The sequence below is a fragment of the Apodemus sylvaticus genome, chromosome 14, assembly GCF_947179515.1.
Source record: "Apodemus sylvaticus chromosome 14, mApoSyl1.1, whole genome shotgun sequence".
NCBI classification, from domain to species: Eukaryota; Metazoa; Chordata; class Mammalia; order Rodentia; family Muridae; genus Apodemus; species Apodemus sylvaticus.
The window spans coordinates 71,187,782-71,210,131 of NC_067485.1; the positions used below are offsets into that span (position 1 = coordinate 71,187,782).

Here is a 22,350-nt window from a genome sequence, read left to right on the forward strand (position 1 = left end):
TCTTTCTGTGTGTCTCTTATTTTGTCTCTTTCTCTGCCATGCTCTCATGTAGCCCAGGCTGATCTTAAACTTGCTGTGTAGCCTAGGGTGACCTTGAATTTATAATCCTCCTCCTCTCCTTCCCAAGGGCTGTGATTACAAGACTACACCATCAAAAACTATTTATGAGGTGCTGGGAATCAAACCCAGTGCTTTTTGCATTCTAGGAAGAGTTTAGTCCAATACGTGGCACAAAGGGTCTGTGTAAGAAATGTTACTTCTATTCCATATTTTGGGCTATAGGTAAATATACATATTGTGTCTGATAAATTCTCAATGACCAAAAAATCTTTTAGCAAATACCTAATCCAGCAGTGGCTATCTGTGAACGGAAGGTTCAAGAATCTGGTCCACAAGGCTGGATGTCTCCACTTCCTTTTTCCATATCTGTATGCAGATTTCCAGCAGAAAGTGCTGCCCAGATTAAAGGTGGGTCTTCCTGCCTCAAGGACCAGATTAAAGGCATTCGTCTTCCTGTCTCAGAGATCCAGACTAAAAAGGGACCTATCTGCTTCACATTAAGCAAAAGTCCCTCCGATGTGTGCCCTCCAGTTTAGGATTTTAGTTAATTCCAGATGTAGTCAAGTTGACAACCAAGAATCACCATTACTAGTACTGACTATGGAACTCCTCGCCAGGCAGATGCCCTGGAATGTTCTCCCACTGTATATCACACTGTCTTAATCTGATGCAGCATAGGAAGGTCTGTGAACCAGCGAGGTAGAAAATACAGAGAAGTGTGAGTCAGGCCTTGTTCTAAGTGGAGAATGAGCCAGGACATCCATGCTTCCAATTTCCAGCGAGATGAGGAAGGTTGCAGTAAGCAGGACAGAGCAGCAAGCAGCAGGTCAGACACTTACACCATCCAGAACTCACTGGATGGAACCAGACTGCTGGGATGTCTGACCTGTAAGGAATATCTGTCCCAGGCAGAACATCTCCTGGGTTAGACTCCCAGTTAGCCATTCCCACCACAGACATTCAGGTCTTCAGGAAGGTGTCTGGGAGCGACTTACCTCCTCAATGTGTCCAGGAACATAGTGTTTATTCTGTAAGAATGAACTTGATTGTTCTCACGGATGTGACATTTCTATTTGTGGGTTGTTTTGCTGTTCTCATGTCCATTTCTCACAAAGCCAGGCGTGGGGATAGCCCATTCCTGGACCAAGATCTTGGAGGATTCTCTAAGAGAGATATGCTTGGGATTGAAGTTGGGGGGAATCCTACTTACAGATCCATCTTCTTAGTGAACTTAAAAAACACATGGTGCTTTACTAATGTAATGTATAAGACACATGTGCTAGGCTTCTACAGCAAAATGGGGCCAATAAGAAAGAGGGGCCAAGGAGGGACAGAGGGAGGGAGGAAAGAAGGGAGGGGGGAGAGAGAGACAATGGAGGAATGTCTATGGTTTATATGAGGTCATCAGGCTGGAGTTTCAGGTAAGAATTACTGTTGATGTCTAGACTCCAAATCCCACAGGTGAGAAACTGAGGCAGGGTTTCTCTAATGCAACCTGGTTGAAAAAAGAAATTCCTTCTATCCTGGGAAACTGCAAACAGAAGGACCCACCCACAATATAGAGAGTCAACTGCTTGACAGAGAACACCAGTCACATCTAGAACGGGTCTCCATGAAAACATATTTGCCTAAATGCTGGGCATCCTAGCCTGGCCAAGTCAGTGCACACAGTTAGCTGTCACACTGGGAAAAACTTATCAGTTTTTAAAGGTTACCAAGGGCTTGAGTAGCTGAGGCAGGAGGTTCAAGTCTGAAGTCAACCTGAGTTACCTGGCAAGACAGTTATTATATTTTTAATTTGAAGAATTTTTTTTTTAAAAAATTGAAACGGCATATCAAGCAGCTGGTGTTTCTCCAGCCTCAGCCTGTTTCTGAGGATGTATCAGCCTCCCTTCACAGCGCTTGCTAATTCATGCTTCTGTCTTCTTGGTGGGGATTCCTCTCAGGTTCATCAGACTCCGTAGAGGCAGGCAGAAGTTCCCCGTTTAGAATATTCTGTATTGCTGGGCAGTGGTGGTGCATGCTTTTAATCCCAGCACTTGGGAGGCAGAGGCAGGCAAATTTCTGAGTTCAAGGCCAGCCTGGTCTACAGAGTGAGTTCCAGGACAGCCAGGGCTATGCAGAGAAACCCTGTCTTGAAAAACAAAACAAAACAAAACAAAAGAATGTTTTGTATTTGTTTTGAGTCTAGCTATAAACCCTCTACTCTCCTGCCTCATCTACTAGAAGACTGGGAATACACAAGGAAGCTCTCTTTCCAGTGAGACTTTAACCCTTACCCATTGCAGGTCTGAGTACAATAAAATTCTCTGATCAATATCAGATATCAATATCAATGTCTTCAGAGCTTCTGCCGTCTCAGAGCCCAGCTGCCACATCCTGAGAAACCCTCTTTAGTTTGTGGAGGAGGAAGGTCATGATGGGGAGAACCAGAGGCCTAAGCAAAGGCTGGCACCAGCTGCTTGTCCTCTGAGTGATGTCTCCATGGGTGTTCTGTCCAGCTGAGCTCCAGGAGAACTCAGCAGCACCTGTGACCAGGATCCAGGAGAATGGTGAGCCAAGCCAATTAATGCACAGACTCATGGGAAGTGATGGAGCAGGGCTGTGGAGGAGGCTCAGTAGGGAGAGTGCTTGGCTTGTGTGCATGATGCCCAGCACTGTGTAAATAAAGCAGGTGGTACATGCCTGTGATTGCGGCATGGGGAGGGAGAGGCAGAAGGATCAGGAGTTCACGTCCACCCCTAGCTTTATGTTGTCTGTGCTTCATCATATCTCATGGCCCACATTGGCCATTTTGCCATTCAAAAGCCACAGAGTAATAGAAACATGTTTCACTGCTCCTACTGTATTCTGGACCCTTGGGGATGTGGTAGCGGCAAGATGTGGCTTCTGGTCTCCATTGTGAGCAGACTTGGCCCAGGCAATAAAGCAAAGGTGCCTTGTGAAATTCAGAGAGGATAGGATGAGGTAACTCGGAGGTACACACAGGAAAGAGCAGATTTGCGATGAAGCCACACACAACTCTGTTTCAGCAGGATTACTAGTTACAGGCACTCAGTGAGGATTCTGGGCTCTTCAGCTCTAATTTCCTCAGACTGTCCATGACCAGCAGATGGCGCCAAACGACTGACTGAAGTCAATTGGCAGTGCCTCTCAGGGAAAACCTAAGGAAAGCACTCTGTCAGATTAAGACCTTTTGATTTGGCCTATTTTAATAGTACATATGTATCAAAATAAAAAATCAGACAAGGAAATGGCCTCCATTGTGGAATTATGGAATCATAGGAACAGAGGTCAGGAAGAACTTCAGTGAAACAGCACCTCAATACAGACTAGCATAGAGAACTACTATGACTGTTTATACATATGTGTACTCATTCATTTTGAGTGTGCACGTGTGTGAGTGTACACATGTGCATATGTGTGAATATGTTTGTAGAAGCCCATGTGTGGGTTTATGTATAGTGTCTGTATGTGTTTGAGGGTTTGTGAGTAGGTGCATGTGGTCACATACAAGCGTACTCATGGTGTATGCCACGTGTGAGTGCATGTGTATGATTGTGAGGAATGTGAGTGTATGTGTGCATAAGTTTATGTGTATATCCATGTATGACTGTATGCATGTATATTTTTATTTTGAGAAAAACTAAAAAATAAAATAGATGAGGAATGGAAGGTTTGACATATTTTTAAAGGGCAAAGGTACGATTGTTTACCACCCTTGAGGCAGTGGAGCCTGGGAGAATGGAGCCTAAGATCTGAGACGGACTAAAGCCTCCGGTTGTAGCCAGCTTCACTCAGAACATCAGACAATCTATACTCTGAGAGTTAAGAAGAATCATATGAGTACAGTTTACAGTCACAAAGACAAGCCACACGTGACAGAAACATGTTCGTCTACACAGGCATATAAACAACAATAGCCAGGTAAAATGAATAATCTGATGTAAACTCCCTCCTATCCATCATACTTGGGAATGTCATGAAAACACATTTCAGGATGCCCAGATGCTGCAAGACCTCTGAAGGATGTCCTGTGAACACAGACTAGAGGGGCTGAGGGAGGAGCAGCTGGCCTGTGGACACAGTGGGATGTTTTCTGGGCTGACAAGTAATTAGCAGTAAATTAGTGGAGAACACTGAGAAGAATTAGCTTTACATTTTACTTCCAAAGCACAAACATGGTTAATATTCTTTAGCCTACACTAAAGATAGCCAGGCAGCAAAGCCAGACTGGGGATTACAGCTCTGATCTCATTAAGCATTTGCAGAGAAGAAATGAAGGAGGAGAAGCCTGACTCAGCAAAATCGACTTGCTCTAAGAAGTATTTATTTTTATATGTATGTTTATGTGTTAGCCTACACATATGCACCACAGGTGCGCCTGCTGCCCATGGAGGTCAAAAGGCAGCATGGGATCCCCTGGAACCAGAACATCTGGGTTCTGGAAAGTGAACCTGAGTCCTCTGCAAGAGCAGTAACTGCTGAGCAATCCCATAAGCCCCCATGCTTTCTTTTAATTTAAAGGAGTCCATTTGGTGTCTGTACCAAAAGGCAAATTTGGGGGGGCTCAACGGTTGGTTCCGTGTCTGATTTCTAGCACCCATATGGTAGCCCACAACCATCTGTATTATAGTTCCAAAGTATCATTCCCAGTTTTTTGAGGAACCAGACTGATTTCCAGAGTGGATGTACCAACTTGCAATCCCACCAGCAGTGGAGGAGTGTTCCTCTTTCTCCACATCCTTGCCAACACCTGCTATCTCCTGAGTTTTTTTTTTAAATTTATTTATTATTATATGTAAGTACTGTAGCTGTCTTCAGACACACCAGAAGAGGGTGTCAGATCTTGTTACAGATGGTTGCGAGCCACCATGTAGTTGCTGGGATTTGAACTCAGGACCTTCAGAAGAGCAGTCGGTGCTCTTAACCACTGAGCCATCTCTCCAGCCCATCTCCTGAGTTTTTAATCTTAGCCATTCTGACTGGTGTGAGGTGAAATCTCAGGGTTGTTTTGATTTGCATTTCCCTAATGACTAATGATCTTGAATATTTCTTAAGGTGCTTCTCAGCCATTTGATTTTCTTCAGGTAAAAATTCTTTGTTTAGCTTTGTACCCCATTTTTAATAGGGTTTTTTGGTTCTCTGGAGTCTAACTTCTTGAGTTCTTTGTATATATTGGATATTAGCCCTCTGTCGGATGTAGGGTTGGTGAAGATCTTTTCCCATTTTGTTGGTTGCTGTTTTGTCCTTTTGACAGTGGCCTTTGCCTTACAGAAACTTTGCAATTTTATGATGTGTCATTTGTCAATTCTTGATCTTAGAGCATAAGCTATTGGTGTTCTGTTCAGGAACTTTCCCCCTGTGCCCATGTCCTTAAGGGTCTTCCCCAGTGTCTTTTCTATTAGTTTTAGTGTGCCTGGTTTTATGTGGCGGTCCTCCAACCACTTAGTTGAGCTTAGCTTCTGTCATTTTTGTTGCTATTGAAGACCACTTTTACTCCATAGTGATCAGCTAGGAGGCATGGGATTAGTTCAAACTTCTTATATTTGTTGAGGTCTGTCTTGTGACCAATTATGTGGTCGATTTTGGAGAAGGTACCATGAGGTGCTGAGAAAAAGGTATATTCTTTTGCTTTAGGATAAAATATTCTATATATATATCTGTTAAATCCAATTGGTCCAAAGCTTCAATTAGATTCACTGTGTCCCTGTTTAGTTTCTGTTTTCCTGATCGGTCCATTGATGAGAGTGAAGTGTTGAAGTCTACCACAATTATTGTGTTAGGTGCATTGTGTGCTTTGAACTTTAGTAAAGTTTCTTTTATGAATGAGGGTGCCCTTGCATTTGGAGCATAGATGTTCAGAATTGAGAGCTCTTCTTGGTGGATTTTTCCTTTGACCAGTAAGAAGTGTCTTTCTGTGTCTCTTTTGATGACTTTAGGTTGAAAGTCAATTTTATCTGATATTAGAATGGCTACTCTGGCTTGTTTCCTGAGACCATTTGCTTGTAACATTGTCTTCCAGCCTTTTACTCTGAGGTAGTGTCTTAGTCAGGGTTTCTATTCCTGCACAAACATCATGACCAAGAAGCAAGTTGGGGAGGAAAGGGTTTATTCAACTTACACTTCCACGTTGCAGTTCATCACTAAAGGAAGTCAGAACTGGAACTCAAGCAGGTCAGGAAGCAGGAGCTGATGCAGAGGCCACGGAGGGATGTATCTTACTGGCTTGCTTCCCCTGGCTTGCTCAGACTGCTCTCTTATAGAACCCAAGAACACCAGCCCAAAGGTGGTACCACCCACAAGGGGCCCTCCCCACCTGATCACTAATTGAGAAAATACCCTGCAGCTGGATCTCATGGAGGCACTTCCCCAACTGAAGCTCCTTTCTCTGTGATAACTCCAGCTGTGTCAAGTTGATACACAAAACTAGCCAGTACAATTGACCCCTTGTCAACTTGACACACAAACACATCACTATTAAGCCTCAACCCTTACTTTCTTATTCATCCCCAAGATCTAAATTACTTTAAAAGTCCCACAGTCTTTACATATTAAAAGTTCATTCACCTTAAAATGTCCAATATCTTTTTTTTATTCGATATAATTTATTTACATTTCAAATGATTTCCCCTTTTCTAGCCCCCCTCCCCTAAAGTCCCGTAAGCCCCCTTCTCTTCCCCTGTCCTCCCTCCCACCCCTTCCCACTTCCCCGTTCTGGTTTTGCCAAATACTGTTTCACTGAGTCTTTCCAGAACCAGGGACCACTCCTGCTTTCTTCTTGTATCTCATTTGATGTGTGGATTATGTTTTGGGTATTCCAGTTTTCTAGGTTAATAAAATGTCCAATATCTTTAAAATTCAAAGTCTTTTAAAAATTCAGAGTCTTTTAACTGTGGGCTCCACTAAAATATTTTCTTCCTTCAAGAGGGAAACATATCAGGGCACAGTCACAACCAAAAACAAAACTCAAACTCCAATGGTTCAATATCTGGGATCCAACTCACAATCTTCCGGGTTCCTCCAAGGGCTTGGGTCACTTCTCCAGCTCTGCCCTTTGTAGCACACAGCTTGTCTTCTAGGCTCCAGCTGCCTGTACTCCACTGCTGCTGCTGTTCTTGGTGGTCATCTCATGGCACTGGCATCTCCAAAACGCTGCTATCTTCCACTGTAATTAGGCTTCACCAATAGCCTCTCATAGGCTCTCTTCATGGTGACAAGCCTCTGCTTCTATGCATGACCCCTTCAAGTCCTGGAACATCAATTGCAACTGAGGCTGCACCTCACCAGTGGCCTTCCCAGGCCTCTCACTGTGCCAAGAGCCTCAGCTGCTGTTCATGACCCCTTCATGCCTTCAAAACCAGTACCATCTGAGTGACTCTTACACAGTACCAAGTTCAGCCACAGCACAAAATACAACTGTGGCTATCTCTGGAACACACTCTCTGTGCTTTCAGAAAACATTTCCAAGAAGATTTCATCTCAGTGATGCTGGTCTCTTCTTAATCACCGCTAATTTCTTAGCTCCAGCTAACCAGCATCAATAGTCCTAGTAACACAAAGGTTTGCTTTAGTGGTTCTGGTATCTTGTTACTCACAGCTGATTCTTCAGCCCCAGTTAACCAAAACCACAAAATCTTCACAATCAAAACATGGCCACTGTTAGAGTCTTTAATCTTCCCTCTGAAATTTGACAAGCCAGGCCTCCATCTTTTGCACCATTCTTAACATTGTCTTCCAAGCTCCTACAGAATTTTCCACCGAGCTCTTAATATTCTAATGCCTTTTCTAGCTCAAAGTTCCAAAGTCCTTCCACAGTCTTCCCCAAAACATGGTTAGGTTGTCACAGGAATACCCCACTTCTGGTACCAATGTGGCTTAGTCAGGGTTTCTATTCCTGCACAAACATCATGACCAAGAAGCAAGTTGGGGAGGAAAGGGTTTATTCAGCTTACAGTTCTGCATTGCTGTTCAACACAAAAGGAAGTCAGGACTGGAACTCAAGCAGGTCAGGAAGCAGGAGCTGATGCAGAGTCCATGGAGGGATGTTTCTTACTGGCTTGTTTCCCCTGGCTTGCTCAGACTGCTCTCTTATAGAACCAAAGAATACCAGCCCAGAGATGCCATCACCTACAAGGGGCCCTCCCGCCTTGATCACTAATTGAAAAAATGCCCCACAGCTGCATCTCATGGAGGCACTTCCCCAACTGAAGCTCCTTTCTCTGTGATAGCTCCAACCTGTGTCAAGTTAACACACAAAACCAGCCAGTACAAAATCCTTCTCCGTGAATCAGAGGGCCAAGATCCAGAGACACTCAGTCTCATCTCGCCATAGAACTGTCTTTGCTATGCAGGCTTTGGTTGATTGAGAAACTTTACAGACCATGCTTTTATGAAATCAATTAGGTTTATTTCCTAAGAAGAGACTGAAGATATTTAGTCATCATGCAACCTCATCTCAAAGATAACGTTCAAAAGGAATGAGTCAATGTCAGGCTGGGCAGTGTGGCGCATGCCTTTAATCGCAGCACATGGGAGGCAGAGGCTGTTGGATTTCTGAGATCAAGGCCAACCTGGTCTACAGAGTGAGTTCCAGGACAGCCATGGCTGCAGAGAGAAACCCTGTCTCAAAAATCCAAAAAAAAAAAAAAAAGTATCAATGTCTTAAGATAAGAAATGTATGGTCCTAACATAAGGAACAATTCTTCTCTTGAGCAACTGGCCTCTTTTAATCTGATGAGTAACCAGTCAGGTTTCCCTTTTTGCAATGGTTGCTAAGAAGCTTAAAGTCAAATGTGTAGCCGCGCATTGCATGTATAAAGGAAAACACAGTGTGCTTTGTGTCTCAGTCACAGTTACCATTGCTATGATGAAACCCCAAACCAAAGTAAGTTAGGGTGGAAAGGGCTTGTGTGACTTACACTTCCACAATGTAATCCATCAGTGGAGGAAGTCAGGACAGGAACTCATACAGGGCAGGAACCTAGAGGCAGGAGCTGATGCAGAGGCCATGGAGGAGTGCTGCCTGCTGGCTTGCTCTCCAAACCATGCTCAGCCTGATTTCTTATAGAACCCAGGACCACCAGCCCAGGGATGGCCCCACCCATGATGAGCTGGGTCCTTCCATCACCAGCCACTAAATAATAAAATGCCTTACAGCCAGATCTCATGGAGGCCTTTTCTCAGTTGAGGTTCCTTCCTTTTTTATAACTCTAGTTTGTATGACCTAAGAATTACCAGTGCACTTCGTATATATGTGTGATATATGTACATGTACATATTGTACATGTAGAGATGAGATGCCAACATTCTCGTCATTTTTAGTTGCTCTCCATTCTGGTTTTTGAGACAGGGTCTCTGATTGAACCTGGAGCTCATGTAGTCTGCTAACAGGTTGACCAGGGAGCTCCAAGGAGCCTCCTCTCTCTGCCCTCCCCCAACACTCACCTGATGCTGGAGCTACAGAAGTGATATCACACTTAGCTTTTCCTGCCGGTGCTGGGGAGCCAAACTCAGAGCTTGTGCTTGCACGGTAAGCACTGTCCTGACAGCATCTCCCCAGACCCAGCATGAGTGCACTGCTACCAACTGCACCACATCCTATGTCCTGGCTCTTGCTAGTCTCGAGTTTTAAACAAGCACAACTGGGTTTTTTGTTTGTTTGGTTGGTTGGTTGGTTGACTTTTGGTTTGTTCTGCTTTTTGATTTTTGAGACAGTGTTTCTCTATGTAGCCCTGGCTCTCCTGGAACACACACTGTAGACTAGGCTGGCCTAGAACTCAGAAATCTACTTGCCTCTGCCTCTCAAGTGCTGGGATTAAAGGTGTGTGCCACCTCCACCTGGCACAATGTGGTTTTACATTACACATTCTTACAGAGTCTTAAGTATTTTAGTCACAAAGAAAGAACAAAAGAGGATTTTTTTCAGCCCTGTTTTATATTTGATTTTCAAGTATAGTCCATCTCCAGTCTGCCTGTATTCTCTAAGAAAACAAAACAGTCCTGGCCCTGTGTGCCACTGACCTTAGTCTAGGCCAATCTGAATGGCTTCCACGGATGAGTATGAATGTGCACAGCAGCATGCAGTCATCATAACCCTTTCGTGGCTACAGGCAAAGAAACTGAACCACTTAGTATAAGAGGTTGCATCAAAGATGTACTAGCAGTAAAATGGACCTGGGACTGAAAACTCAATCCCTGGGTTATACAGTCTGCTCTACACACTGGACTATACCACCTCTGTGAAGCACAAAGGGAACTCTAGAGCACACTTTGTTAGAGATTCTGGTATGAGTGTTCTAAGATAGTGACTGAGAAGGCTGGAGAGATGGCTCAGCAGTTAAGAGCACTGACTGCCCTTCCAAAGGTTCTGAGTTCAAATCCCAGCAACCACATGGGGGCCCACAACAATCTGTAATGAGATCTGATGCCCTCTTGTGTGTGAAGACAACTACAGTGGACTTACATATAATAAATAAATAAATTTTTGGGCTGGAGCAAGCAAGTCAGAGTGAGCAGAGGTCCTGAATTCAATTCCCAACAACCACATGATAGCTCACAACCATCAGTACAGCTACAGTGCACTCATATACATAAAATAAATAAACAAATATTTTTTAAAAAAAGGTAGTGTTAGAGAGTAGACTGAGACTGGGGAAGGAGGAACAGACTCAAATGATTTTACATAATACAATGCTGTCTTAGGGTGTCATTGCTGTGAAGAGATACCATGACCATGGCAACTCTTGTAAAGGACAGCATTTAAATGGGGCCACATCAGATGGCACTGCGTGGCATTGTATTCTCCGCTTTATCAGCTGATGACATATTTTTTCCTATTTGAAGCAAGGTCAAGCCAGTCTTGACCCTCATCCTCCTCCTGCCTTTCCTCTGAATGCACTACTATTCCTGACCCACAGACTCACCAGCGAGTTTCCTGCCCAGTGGGGCCAATCTCAGCCTCTAGATTTGAGTCTCTAATACAAATAACTCCACAGGATGGAGCTGAATTCAGGATGGTCCCTGAATGAACTGGAGACCCCCCCCCCCCAATCTTCCATTTAGTCAGTATTCATCCAGGATAACTGGAAAAAACAGGTTTGAGCCATTTCTTTGGGACTTGTAATGAATGTCTTCATAACAAGGCCTGGCTCTCATATTCACTTGAACACACACACACACACACACACACACACTCCTCTAATATCTCTTCAGAAGTTCTTCTAAGTATTGTTATGTCAAACCTTCCATTCCTCATCTATTTTATTTCTTAATTTTTCTCAAAAATAAAAATATAATACATGCATACAGTCATATATGGATAAACATATAGTTATGCACACATACACTGACATTCCTCACAGTCATACACATGCACTCACACTGGCATACACCATGAGTACACTCGTATGTGACCACATGCACCTACTCCCAAACCCTCAAACACATACAGACACTATACATAAACCCACACACGCACTTCTACAAATATATTCACACATGTATGTACATACGTACACATATACACATAGTAACACTCACACAGGTGTACACTCAAAATGCACGAGTACACATATGTATGCACAGTCACTGGAGGGAGTTTTCTATGCTAGTCTGTATTGGGGCACTGTTTCACTGAAGTACTTCCTGACCTCTATGCCCATGATTCCACAATTCCACAAGGGAGGCCATTTCCTTGTCTGATTTTTTTTATTTTGATACACATATACTATTAAAATGGGCAAATCTAAAGGTCTTAATCTGACAGAGTGCTTTCCTTAGGTTTTCCCTGAGAGGCACTGACAATTGACTTCAGTCAGTCGTTTGGCGCCATCTGCTGGTCATGGACAGTCTGCGCAAATTAGAGCTGAAGAATCCACTCTGAGTGCCTGTAACTAGTAATCCTGCTGAAACAGAGCTGTGTGTGGCTTCATCGCAAATCTGCTCGTTCCTGTGTGTACGTCAGAGTTACCTCATCCTATCCTCTCTGAATTTCACAAAGCACCTTTGCTTTATTGCCTCGGCCAAGTCTGCTCACAATGGAGACCAGAAGCCACATCTTGCTGCTATCACATCCCCAGGGTCCAGAATACAGTAGGAGAAGCAAAACATGTTTTTATTACTCTGTGGGTTTTGAATGGCACAATGACCAATGTGGGCCATAAGATATGATGAACCACAGACAACATAAAGCTAGGGGTGGACATGAACTCCTGATCCTTCTGCCTCTGCCTCCCCATGCTGAATCACAGGCATGTACCACCTGCTTTATTTACACAGTGCTGGGCCTCATGCACACAAGCAAAGCACTCTCCTACTGAGCCTTCTCCACAGCCCTGCTCCATCACTTCCCATGAGTCTGTGCATTAATTGCCTTGGCTCACCATCCTCCTGGATCATGGCCACACGTGCTGCTGAGTTCTCCTGGAGCTCAGCTGGGAAGAACACCCATGGAGACATTGCCCAGAAGACAAGCAGCTGGTGCCAGCCTTTGCTTGGGCCTCTGGTTCTCCCCATCATGACCTTCCTCCTCCACAAACTAAAGAGGGTTTCTCAGGATGTGGCAGCTGGGCTCTGAGACAGCAGAAGTTCTGAAGGGATATTGATCATTCAGAGAATTTTATTGTACTCAGACGTGCTGTGGTTAAGGGTTAAGTTCTCACTGGAAAAGAGAGCTTCCTTGTGTACTCCCAGTCTTCTATTAGATGAGGCAGGAGAGTAGAGGGTTTATGGCCAGTCTCGAAACAAATACAAAACATTCTTTTGTTTTGTTTTTCAAGACAGGGTTTCTCTGTGTAGTGCTGGCAGTTCTGGAAATCACTCTGTAGACCAGGCTGGCCTTGAACTCAGAAATCTGCCTGCCTCTACCTCCCAAGTGCTGGGATAAAGGCATGTGCCATCACTGCCCAGCAATACAGAACATTATAAACAGGGAACTTCTTCCTGCTTCTATGGATTCTGATGAAACTGAGAGGAATCCCCACCAAGAAGACAGAAGCATGAATTAGCAAGCGCTGTGAAGGGAGGAAGGCGGGAGCATGGTCGTGCTGATACATCCTCGGAAACAGGCTGAGGCTGAGGTTGGAGAAACACCAGCTGCTCCATATGCCTTTTCAAATTTTTTAAAAATTTTTCTTCAAATTAAAAAAATAATAAATGTCTTGCCAGGTAACCCAGGTTGACCTCAGACTTGCTCCTCCTGCCTCAGCCACTTAAGCCCTCAATAACCTTTAAAAACTGATTGGTTTTTCCTGGTGTGACAGCTAACTGTGTGCACTGACTTGGCCAGGCTAGGATGCCCAACATTTAGGCAAATATACTTTCACAGAGACCCGTTCTAGATGTGACTGGTATTCTCTCTCAAGCAGATGACTCTCTATATTGTGGGTGGATCCTTTCGTTTGCAGTTTCCCAGGATAGAAGGAATTTCTTTTTTCAACCAGGTATCATTAGAGAAACCCAGCCTCAGTTTCTCACCTGTGGGATTTGGAGTCTAGCTATCAATAGTAAATCTTACCTGAAATTCCAGCCTGATGACCTCATATAAACCATAGACATTCCTGCATTGTCCTCTCTCTCTCTCTATCTCCCTCCCCTCCTTGTTCCTTCCCTCACTCTGTCCATCCTTACCCCTCTCTCCTATTGGCCCATTTTGCTGTAGAAGCCTAACACACGTGTCCTATACATTACACCAGTAAAGCACCATGTGTTTTTTAAGTTCACTAAGAAGATGGATCTGTAAGTAGGATTCCCCCCAACTTCAATCCCAAGCATATCTCTCTTAGAGAATCCTCCAAGATCTTGGTCCAGGAATGGGCTATCCCCACCCCTGGATTTGTGAGAAATGAACATGAGAACAGCCAAGCAGCCCACAAATAGAAATATCACATCCCTGAGAACAATCAAGTTCATTCTTACAGAATAAACATTATGTTCCTGAACACATTGAGGAGGTAAGTCGCTCCCAGACACCTTCCTGAAGACCTGAATGTCTGTGGTGGGACTAGCTAACTGGGAGTCTAACCCAGGAGATGTTCTGCCTGGGACAGACATTCCTTACAAGTCAGACATTCCAACAGTCTGGTTCTATCCAGTGGGTTCTGGATGGTGTAAGTGTCTGACCTGCTGCTTGCTGCTCTGTCCTGCTTACCGCAACCTTCCTCATCTCGCTGGAAACTGGAAGCATGGATGTCTTGGCTCATTCTCCACTTAGAACAAGGCCTGACTCACACTTCTCTGTATTTTCTACCTCGCTGGCTCACAGACCTTAGTATGCTGCATCAGATTAAGACAGTGTGATATACAGTGGCAGAACATTCCAGGGCATCTGACTGGCAAGAAGTTCCATAGTCAGTACTAGTAAGGGCGATTTTTGGTTGTCAACTTGACTACATCTGGAATTAACTAAAATCCAAAACTGGAGGGCACACCTGGGAAGGACTTTTGCTTAATGTGAAGCAGATAAGTCCTTTTCTAGTCTGGATCTCTGAGATAGGAAGAAGCATGGCTTTAATCCGGACCTTGAGGCTGGAAGACCCACCTTTAATCTGGGCAGCACTTTCTGCTGGAAGTCTACATACAGATATGGAAAAAGGAAGTGGAGACATGCAGCCTTGTGGACTGAGCAACTACCAGATTCTTGAACCTTCTATTCACAGATAGCCACTGTTGGATTAACTATTTGCTATAAGGGTTTTTGATCATTGAAAATTTATCAGACACAATATGTATATTTGCATACAGCCAAAAATATGGAATAGAAGTAACATTTTTTACACAGACCCTTTGTGCCACATACTGGACTAAACTCTTCCTAGAATGCAAAAAGCACTGGGTTTGATTCTCAGCACCTCATAAACAGCTTGTGATGGTGTAGATTTGTAATCACAGCCCCTGGGAAGTGGAGGAGGATGATTATAAATTCAAGGTCATCCTAGGCTACACAGCAAATTTGAGGGCATCCTTGGCTACATAAGACTATGGCAGAGAAAGAGACAAAGAGACAATCAGAAAGAGACAGGAAGGATAGCCGGATATAACCAGAGATCTTTTGTACAGCGATATTTGATCAATCTGTGATTTGTTATATGGGCGACCCCAGGAAAGCTGGTGGGCACACCAGTGTGAAACTTAAAAAAGAGGTAAGATAGATTTCAGATGCTGATGTCCCCAAAGGGTCATGCTTTTAGTTGTATGGGGCTAATAGCAGGGTGTGCTGTCAGGCATCTGTAATTCTAACCCTTGGCTGAGGCAGGGGGATCTTGAATTTAAGGCAAGCCTGGGCTACATAGTAAGTCCCCATTCAGGAAGAAAGAAAAGAGAGGAAGGAGGGAGAGGGATATAGAGAGAAAGAGAACAGAAGGAAGGAAAGAAAGAAAGAAGGAAGGAGGGAGGGAAGGAGAGAGGGAAGAAAGGAGGGAGGGTGGGAGGGAGAAAGGGAGTGAGGGAGGGATGAAAGGAAGGAAGAGAGGGGGAAGGAAGAAAGGAAGGAAAGAGGAAGGAAGGGAGGAAGGAAGGAAGGGAGGAAGGAAGGAAGGGAGGAAGGAAGGAAGGGAGGAAGGAAGGAAGGGAGGAAGGAAGGAAGGGAGGAAGGAAGGAAGGGAGGAAGGAAGGAAGGGAGGAAGGAAGGAAGGGAGGAAGGAAGGAAGGGAGGAAGGAAGGAAGGGAGGAAGGAAGGAAGGAACCATCCAAGGAGACACTATGGAAGACCAGACACTGCCTGTTGATAACATCCCTTTCATTCCTAACCAGCTTTGTGGAGTTTGGAGAATCCACAGCCCCAGACCCCTGTACTTCTTCTAAGCTGTGCTCCCCCACAGTTCACAATTTGTTGAGGTTGGCTCCTATTCTAGTGACTGGCATCCTTATGAATCCAGACTATAAGACACAGTAGCACTTGCCCTGGGAGTCTGGTGTGTAAAAATGATTTTTATATGAGACAAGGGTCTCCGGAGATTACCAGCAAGGAACCAGTAGCCACAGGAAAAGTCTAGAATAAGCATGCCGTGCCAATATCCTGACATCAATGAGCTGACTGGTCAGTCAACATCAGGATCTGCACCAGAATGCCCTGCGGTAACAACTTAAAAGAGGAAGGGCTGATTTTGCTCATGGTTGCAGCCCATGGTTGCTTGCTTTGGGTTTCTGAGTCCCCAGTGAGACAGAAAATATCCCAGCAGTGTAAGCAAGTAGGGGAGGTGGCTGCTCACCTCATGCCAGGCAGGAAGCAGATAGGAACCATGACAACACAGGGCAGGGGTAACACAGAACCTTCAGTGACCTACTACCTCTAACCAGACCATACTTCCCACAGCTGCACTGAATCTGTTTAATTTTCTCAACCCATCAATGGATTAAACCATTCATCCATCAGGAAAGAGCCCTGAGGACCTAATTGTCTCTGGGAGCATCTTCACTGTACAGATAAACCCTAGGTTGTCTCTTGACCAAGTAAAGCTGTCAGTCATGCTCAGTCACCAGAACTGCTCTAATACTGCTTGTATTCAAATGCTGCTCTCTATGGCCATGCATTCAAGCAGATGAGTCTATGGTGGCCATTCCTATCAAATCACCACACCCTGTCTGTGAGAGAGAACAATGGAGAAAAGGAAGAAAGAAATCCACAGTTTGAGTTAAACCAGCATGTTCAGCAATGAAGGTCAGGCATGTGGTAGGTAGGATGTGGTGGATGGGTGCTTCAGAGAAAAAGTAAGAAAGCCCAAGGGGTCAGGCAAAGCATGTTTAGGGAAGAAATAGAAGGAAAAAATCCTCAGAAAAGTAGGCATTCTAACACAGCTACACAGGTTTGGCTTAAAAGATGTCAGATTCAGGTCATAGACTGTTATGGAGTAAGGACTTTGTTTAGAAAAGTTACTAGTACATGGACAGACAGATCCCATACAACAAGCATGATAGGGATTCTGAGGAGAGTCAAGCCAAAGACAGCATGGCAGGGCCCATGTGGCAGAAGTGGAGTCTTTGTTGATACCTTCCTGAAGTTGAAGATGCTTTCATAACACAAGTTTGATTCTAGGAAGGAGACAGGAAGCAGGGGCTTGTGGAGGGAGGATGTATAACCACCAACATCACTGTTGAAGTAACCTTACTTTCCCAGGTGCGAGATCCTGAAATCTAAGACCTTTTGACTAGAGTAACAGTGTCTCAGTAGGGTGCCTGTGGGTATCTGCAAGAGAAGGACCCACTGCAGACACTGTGGCCTGAGCAACCACTGGATTCTAACTTTACACTCCACAAGTAACTGCACAGAGAGCAGGTATTCTGGGAAGGAAAAGCAGATTGTTTCATTCATGGGATAATTATTCCTCCCATCTCTTTAGCATAGCTTGAGGGGAAATCAACCTTCTTGATTTCTTTGTTGTCCTTGGTGTCTTTGTTATGCTGCAATACTATTACTGCAATGACAAAAAGAAAGTTGGGGAGGAAAAGATTTATTTGGCTTACACTTCTATGTTATAGTCCATCACTCAAGGAAGTCAGGACAGGAACTTAAGGAGGGCAGGAACTTGGAGGCAGGAGTTGACACAGAGGGTGCCATGGAGGAGTGCTTCTTACTGATTTGGCTCTCATGACTTGCTCAGCCTGCTTTCCTATAGAACCCAGAACCACCAACCCAGGGATGGTCCATTCACCACAGGCTGGTCCATCCCCATCAATCACTAATCATGACAATGCCTAACAGCTGGATCTTAGGGAGGCATGTTCTCAGTTGAGTGTTTTGCCATGATGATGGGCTCTCAAGCATTTCTTCTGTACATTACCTTAGTCATGACAGTTTGGAATGATCTATAAGAGACAGTTATTGAAAACCATGCTGATTAAGCTAACTAAACTGTATAATCTTTTTATTAATGGCCCAAACCAAGAGCAGACTCCTGCCTCTGTAAACTATCTTAGGTCCCAAGCTAAAAGGCACAGTGTTTTTAAAGGGAAAAACCCACAAAGACCATGATTTACATCAAAGTTGCATGAGGACCAGAATAACCTTGAAATGTTCATTGCTGATAGAGCATGGTAATTATCTCAGACATAGCACAGCAATTGTATTTGACTTAGATCTTCTTTTACTTATTTTTGTTTGCTTTAATTATTTCAGTTAATACATCCGGACCATGGTCAAGCACATGGGAAATCTCAAGTGTGTTGCCAAGGCAGATGTGACCATTCAGAGGATTAGGGCTGAGGGCTGAAAATTGTCTATGCAAACACAAAATGGAGTCATTTCACATTATCACAGCGATAGGAAAGTAACTGAGACACTGAACAGCTCCACTTTCTCTTCAGCCTGACGTGTTAGGATCTAGCTCAGAAGTTCAGTCCAGAACAATGGTGACATGTAATTGTACAGCGTGACTCATTCCAGGAACTCTTAACCATCCTCAGGTAGCAGATGGTTTCAGAATCATGAATTTCAGGGATTTTAAAAGACTCATATATATATATGAGTCTTTTAAAATATTAAAATATTATATATATATATATATTATAGAACACTTTACCTCTAGGGGTTCTGAAGCAGCTCTCAGGTGAATGAATGAATTAACATAAAGCAGAGCGTGGGGTCAAAGGCCTTTAATCCTTTGCACTGGGGATAGGAGGGTAGCAGAGGCAGGCAGAGCTCTGTGAGTTCTAGGCTAGCCCAGTCTACACAGCAAGTTTCAAGCCAGCCAAGGCTGTACAATGAGACCTTGTCAAAGAAGAAAATGGAGGAGGAGGAGGAGGAGGAGGAGGAGGAGGAGGAGGAGGAGGAGGAGGAGGAGGAGGGAGAGGGAATGAGGAAGAAAGGAGGTGAAGATGAAGAAAAGACCAAAGCAGAAGTAGCAGCCACCACTCCCAAAGCTCCAGCAGCCCCAACAGGCTTGGCTGGGAATATGCTAAGTAAGCATCTGGAAGGCTGAGACAGGAGGATTGATGCAAGTTTCAGGTCAGCAAACTTCATAGTGAGTTCCAAGCTATCCCAGACTATGAAGTGAGACACTGGGGTATATAATTACATATACAAAAGTATATGTAATTATAACTGTATGTAATTGTTACATATATCTGTATGTGTATATAATGATATATGTAAATATAGATATGGGTCATCACTTTCAGTTTTGATTTTGCAAGGTGATCCAGATAATCACTTGCAGAATCACACTGGGTCTGAGGAGAAGATGACTTCTGGCCCAGGGTGTGGCACTGTGTTCATCTTGGATAACTGCCCAAGAATGATGCACAGAAAGATAATGGAGATCATGTAGCTAAGTACAGTGTGTGTGTGTGTGTGTGTGTGTGTGTGTGTGTGTGTGTGTCAGGGGCCTTGTGGAATATGCTCCAGGAAGAACAAATTGTCAGAGGGCACCTTGAGTACATTTTCTACCTGAAACTGCCTCTCCTGCTCTCCCTCTCAAGGCCCTGTAAGCTGGTGCTGGCGTGTAGCCTCCTCCCTGCATTCTCAGTGTCCCCGACTGTCACTGTACTTCAGATACAGTAAAGAGAAAGTCCTAACAACTCAGTGTAACTAGCTGTGAGGATGGGAGGGGAGAAGAGAAGAGGGGAAGAGAGGAGAGGGGAGGGGAGGGGGGGAAGAAAGGGGAACAAGAGGAGAGAGACTTGTAACCCAGGCTGACCTTGAACTCACTGTACTATTAGTAATAAAGACAATTTGAACCTCTGGTTCTCCTGAGCCTAACATTCCATCAATACAGGATTCCAGTAAGTGTTATTGTGTGGTTCTTAACATGCTGGGAACCAATTCCAGAGCATTATAAATGATGGACAAGCATCCTTCCAACTACATCATCAACCCAAGTGTTTCTAGATATCTAAACACTTGGGGAAAGGAGGAGTGAGGGGGACACACCCCAGCTCCAGGGCAACAGAACCTTCTGTCTTAGGAACACTTCCACCTTGCCATACATAATTCCCCACCTAGCTGTTTATATGTACCTGTCAAAATATGTTTTTGTAATAAGCCAGTAAATATAATGTTTCCTTGAGTTCTGTAAGCTGTACGGCAAATTAGTAAACTCCAAGAAAGTCAGACATTCTGCATACCCTGATGTACAGCAGGCTAGTGGGTCAGGTGCTTAGGTAAAACAGCCTGGGGCCTCCTGTTGGCATTGGAAGTCTCAGGCAGATCTGTAGGGTAGTGTTCTTACCTGTGGGACCTGCCACCACACTCAGAGACCTGGTGTTGGAACTCAGGAGAACAAAAGGACATTTGGTCCTGATATCCCTTACAAATACTGCTGGTTGGTGGTAGAGGGACATGATAAGAGTTCACAGAGGGCTTCTGTGTTGATTGTGGAGAATATCATAAAAAACGACAAGTCCCCATCCCCCACCCTCACCCCCACCACAGCTTTTCAGACCTTCTCTGCCCAGCTGCAGGGTTAACATTTGAGGCCAGGTCTTTGAACAGACAGCAGGTGATCTGCTCTATGCTAGATGGGCTGGGTTGGGCTGTCTCTTGCTGTATTGGTGAGGATCCTGATGTTTCCTTCCAACCTGTGTTCAGGTGCACATGCAGTCACAACCATGTGTTCCTTATCTCCCCTGTAGCCCTTTCATCAGGAATCAAAATTCTTCCCTGGTTATGACATCCCTTTGACCTTGAGCACAAAACCTGAGCTCATGCTGTCTTCTGAGCCACCCAGGAGCTGGCCCCAGGTTCTTACTTACCTTTCACTGGGGTCTGGTTGTCAAGGTAACGCTGTGCCTGGATCTCACCCTTCTGATCAAATACCATCTGTGTCCTGTGATACCACCTTGCTGAAGTTCAGGGGCTGGGAATGCAAAGCAGGAGGGGTTCTCTATTATTTTCTAGCTTTGCATTCCACAGTCTCAGCAGAGGCATCTTCCAGTATGGTATAGCACCATCACAGTTGAGATTGCTTCCTGAGTGTAATGGGAATCAATCCATCAATCTCCCCTGCCTGTGACATCTGATGCAGCCATATGTTAATGGAGCTGGGGGAACAAGAGCACAGGCACATTTTGCAGGCTTGTCTTTCTTTTCTTTTTTTCTGTTCTTTTCTTTGATTTTTTTAAATTAAAGCCTCCAGAAGAGGACAGAGGATCAGTGGGAGGGTATGCCTAGCTGTAAGGTTTAAATACACACTCAGGTGGGAGTGGGCAGAGAAGCAGAGACAGAAAGATAAAGGCCTTGCTTTGAGGATGCCTGAGACCCTCCTGAAGGGCTCAGAGACCCCATGTGATTCTGATCTTTCTCTATAGACCAGAGAAGCCTGGCTCGGCCCATTTGTTCTGATAAATAGTTTACTGTAGTTAACTCCTCCTCTGTGACACTCTGGCTTCCTCTCAATTCCCTTATGCCAGATCTCCATCCCTAAGGAACCGTGGAGGTGGACTGCAGGACTCAGAAAGAGCTGCGGTGGGGTGGGGAGTTGGGCGTGGCATTGGGAGGCGTGTCCAAGTGGGCGTGGTCTGGGAAATTCCCAGGCTAGGGCCAGAGTGGGCGCTGTGGTCAGCTGAGCGGCGCCCTGCAGGTCGCAAGGCCGCGCGTCATCATCCTGCTGCCCGTTCGCCCCCCCCCGCCCCCCCCCCCCCGCCGGTCCCTGGCGGGCGTCGGCATCCAGAGCTTTGGGACAAAATGCCAACGAAGCAGTGACCTGAGAGGAGCGGATCCCTGTGGCTGGTAAGCCGGGCCGGGGGTGGGGGTGGGGGGGTGGTGGGGGGTGGTTGGGGTGGTGGGGGGGTGGTGGGGGTGGTGGGGGGGGTGGGGGGGGTGGGGGGGGGTGGGGGGCGTGGGGGGGGGTGGGGGGCGGGTGCTGGCTGAGCGCGGCGACTCTCCCCAGAGGACTCCACTCCATCCTGGCAGTGGTTCTCCCTGTCGCCTTCTCCGGGAACCTGCCCCAGGAAGGGTGGCGAAGCTGGGGCGGCCATCCTGTAGGAAGGCTGTCCTGGTAAGGCTTCCTAGGCCCAGGCACACCCTGAGCTGGGGTCACAGGGCGGCAAGGATGGAAGTGGGGGTGGGGAGTGACGGCCAACTCCAGAGGTCACCCCTGTTTTACCAGGATAGTAAAACACAGGCTCAGCTGGTCTCAGGTGACCTCCAGTTCAAGTCACCGAGGTGGTTGTAAGGTGATGTCCCAGGTTGTGATTAAGCAAGCAGTCAGTTCATTTTAAGGAGGAAGTGGTTAAGATACTGTCTCAAGGAATGAAGGTACACTGAATGAGGTCACCCAGGAACAGTGAAGTATAGAGAGACAAAGTGACAGGCTTACAGAAGGGAACATAAACTGTTGTGTCTATCTGGGAGAGTGT

At 45.3% G+C, this 22,350-nt stretch overlaps 1 protein-coding gene across 1 annotated transcript in view; it reads left to right on the top strand.

Annotated features, from left to right (window-relative positions):
* Positions 1-21,641: 21,641 nt before the first annotated feature.
* The window catches only part of LOC127664593 (ankyrin repeat domain-containing protein 26-like), a 68,416-nt gene continuing 67,707 nt past the window's right edge, over positions 21,642-22,350 (top strand). The window contains exon 1 of the mRNA XM_052156638.1: positions 21,642-21,721. The gene's annotated coding sequence lies outside the window, so the exon portion shown is untranslated. The remainder of the gene's footprint in view (positions 21,722-22,350) is intronic.